We start from the raw sequence: 3,635 nt of genomic DNA, 5'->3' as shown, positions 1-3,635 counted from the left end.
CACATGTCCGCAGTTACAGGGGGAGAAGTTGGAGTACAAATGATATAAATATACTCATGTATGGGATTCTCAAATAATGAAACATTTAAAGATAAAAATGGTTATTGCATGTTCCTGTATTGTTTGACTAACTTATGCTTATAGACAAATGCATGGTTTGAGTAAGAATGGCCTCCTAGGCTCATACGTTTGAATGCTCAGTCACCAGTACATGGCACTTGTTGAAAAAGAATAGGAGGTATTTCCTTGTTGGGTAGTTGGGTAGTCACTTTGGGTAGTTATTATTTTTTTTGAGGTTTCAAAAGCCCATCACAGGCCCAAAGCCTTTTTCTTCCTGCTGCCTGAAGAACCAGATGTAAAACTCTCAGCTAGTTCTCCAGCACCATGTCTGTGTGCTTCTCCAACATGATAATAATGGACTAAATCTCTGAAACTATAAGGAAGCCCCACCTAAATGCTTTCTTTCATAAGAGTTACCATGGTCCTGTTGTCTCTTCATAGCAACTGAATTGTGAGTAACACAACATCCAAATGTTGTAATAAATGAGTCACTAGGTGGAAACACAAATAGTAATTAAAATTCCCATTTAATTGGTGGTTAATTTTTCATTCAACACATGAATCCTTCCTCTTATTCCCCTGGCCATGATAACATTATGACCTCTGCAGTGTAAACAAGTCATGAAAGGCATTGCTGGCCTCTGGCTCTGAAACCACATTAGTAGTAGACTTCAATACAGCTCACTGGCTCCAGTGACACAGGACTTTGTGAGGATGACTGAAGTTTGGATGCCTTTGCTGCCTATCAAAGAACGCTGGAGTATCTACACCATTGCCTCTAGACCTCAGAGTCTCTGTTTCCTTTTTCACATCATATGAAAATTTTTGAGGTGCTCATACCAGCCTCTACCACAAATTCACACATCTTGTCAGAACCCTGAATATGTAAGATGCTACAGTGAAGAAAATGAGCTACCATTCCTCTGGACTTATAAGCCTTACAGTTGGTTTAGGGACAGTATTCTCCTCAGTAGCAGAGGGCATAAGAGTCCTTTCACTCCCATGCTTAGTAGAGAGAAAAGAAACAACAGTACAGAAATATAAGCAAGAGGCATGCCCGAGCTGCCTAACATGGGAAACATCCAATTGCCTATGGGTTTTCTAGCTCCAATCTGGGCTCAGTTCCAGAGACACCAACTGCAGGTTACATTGGACTCGTCAGAGCAGCCAGGAGATGATGGGAGACAGCAGTGTTTTGTGTGAGACATAATCTCAGCCATTCAGCCACTGTGACATTTTACTTATATCTCTATGTCTTGACCCCACTGGGCACCACAGGATTTCACGCATGGATTTTGTAGACATGTGCCAACTTCTGGATGTGGAAGCTCCTTTCTCTGTTCTGTGTGTAACCTTGTCTTTATTTCTTCTCTTTGCATCCTTTGAAGTTCAGGTATTCATTATAAACTAAAAACTGGCTTTTTGGTTTTGAAAGTCATGTGCTGCAAACATGTGAAGGGCACTCATGTTTTGAATATTGATGTTGCATTGGAGAAGTGTCAGTCTTCTGAAACCCCCTGGAAGCACTTTGTTCTTTGAGAGTCCAAGGAGAAGAGCTCAAAGGTAGTGTGATCTCTCTGTGGTAACAATGCCTTAACTGACAAAATAGAGGATTTGTGGTTTTATGAAAAGCGCAGTCAAGGCAAGGGTACTATATCTGAACTATGAAGTATATGATGTCCTAATGACAGTAACAGATGACAGTGTCGATGACATCTGAGCACAGCATTATCAATGGCAGAAAGTTGACCCATTAGCACCGAGGTGACAAGGGTTCCTGATTTGGCTAAAACAGGACAAGATCTTGCCTGAGTTTAAAGTCATTCATGTTTTGCAGACTGGTGAGGGTTTGGAAGAGACTTTGCAGAGACTGATAGACCCATTGGCATTTCAGTACTGTGGAGAGATGGGACATTCATAGTTTCAGGGACTAATTTACTTTGTCCTTGGTTAGTTTTAGCCTTCTGGAACTGCCACTCCTTGCTCCACTCTGTATGGGAACTAAAACCTCATGATAATAAATGGAAACCTCTTAGAAGCTGTAAACTTAACAGAACACTAGTTTTTGCCTATCCAAGAGCTAATGACGACAACAGACGGCATCTCAGACCTACAGAATAGCTCCCCCATCCCATTGTACCTGCCTCTCTTGTGTACTCACCAGTTGCCTTCATTGATGACTTTATTGTTCAGTAAAACTATAAAAAATCCTGTAAAAGTGTTTCTACACTGCAACATGTGAAGTTCATCTGCAATAAATGAATCAAAACAAAGCACCAGAAAAGGACATTTAGAGAAGCTCACAGGATTATCATTGCCACAACTCCCTTGAACAGTGTGACTATGTCCTCTAAGCATGCCAGTGTGGGTACACCTGGTAAAATCAGACCGGATTTCCAGCCCCTTCCTGCCACACTGTCAACTGATTGGGTCTGTGGTCAATTGAAAGAGAAGTTCCTGTTGTGATGCCCCTGCACCAGCAGAGGGTGGCAGAGCTACAGCAAAGATCTGCCAGGGAACTCTGGAGAGGGCAGCCCTGAAGTCAGCAGAGGAAGTCAGTAGAGTTCATTCTATGTTCTGAGCTGTAGTGTTTATATTCGGTCAGACTTATATGACCAAAGGATACTGGCAGGGTTATGGGAAACATCTAGGAAACACACTGGAAAAACCTGGTCCCAGGTACTGTCCTGGGCAAATTCCCACAGCACTGGGAGTCTCTGGGGAGATCACCCAGTACTCTAGATAACAGTGTGAGAGGATGGGTCCCTGGTTCTGTGCTCTTCATCCAGATGGCTGTTTCTTGTGCCCATTTTCCAGGCAGCCCAGATGTGACTTGTCTTCTCCTGAGCATTTCTAGAAATCTTCCATACTCCTTCCTTTCCTCTTGCTTATCTCCAGACACATCTGATGTCAGGATGTGGCACTGTAGCTCACATGTAATCAGATCAGGGAGGGGCATTGTGTGTCTGTTCCTGGATGAGGCTCTTTAGAGTCTTTAGACTAATGTGGACTCTGACCTGCTTCAGGTCACAGCTCTGGTAACAGGGCTTTCCTTGGGTCTGACACAGCTGCTTTCCAGTTGGAGGACTTCTGTGCATTGTAGCTCTAATAGCACTCAGGGAGAAGTGAGGGACTAACTTGCCATGTAGGTCTGATGAACTGCCCTCACAGTGTGGGCCTTAAACCAGATCATGTTAAACAGTGACACAAAATTGACAAGAATGAATTCCTCATGATAGTTTCTACTCTGCTGTGGGAACAGAGACACCATAGGAAAATGCAGTCACCATATATGAAATAAAGCAAAGAATTGTGAAGAATCAACAAAATCAGGCCATTACAAACTGACAAAGCAACATGTTATGTGAGAAATGAATTAGGCCACCGCCTGGTGAAAAGGACTCCATTCTAGTAATATAAGCTCTGCACTAACTCTCCTTGGGGAGTCCCAAGGATGGAACAAATTTGCATAAGTATCACACTCTTCCCCACAGACTAGAGAGGCAATAAGAGAAGCCTGCAGGGGCTCAGGTGTGCAGTGATTTCAGAACACATAGTTCTAAGGCATCTTCATC

Source organism: Onychomys torridus, unplaced genomic scaffold, assembly GCF_903995425.1.
Source record: "Onychomys torridus unplaced genomic scaffold, mOncTor1.1, whole genome shotgun sequence".
NCBI lineage: Eukaryota > Metazoa > Chordata > Mammalia > Rodentia > Cricetidae > Onychomys > Onychomys torridus.
This window is presented reverse-complemented; position numbering follows the sequence as displayed.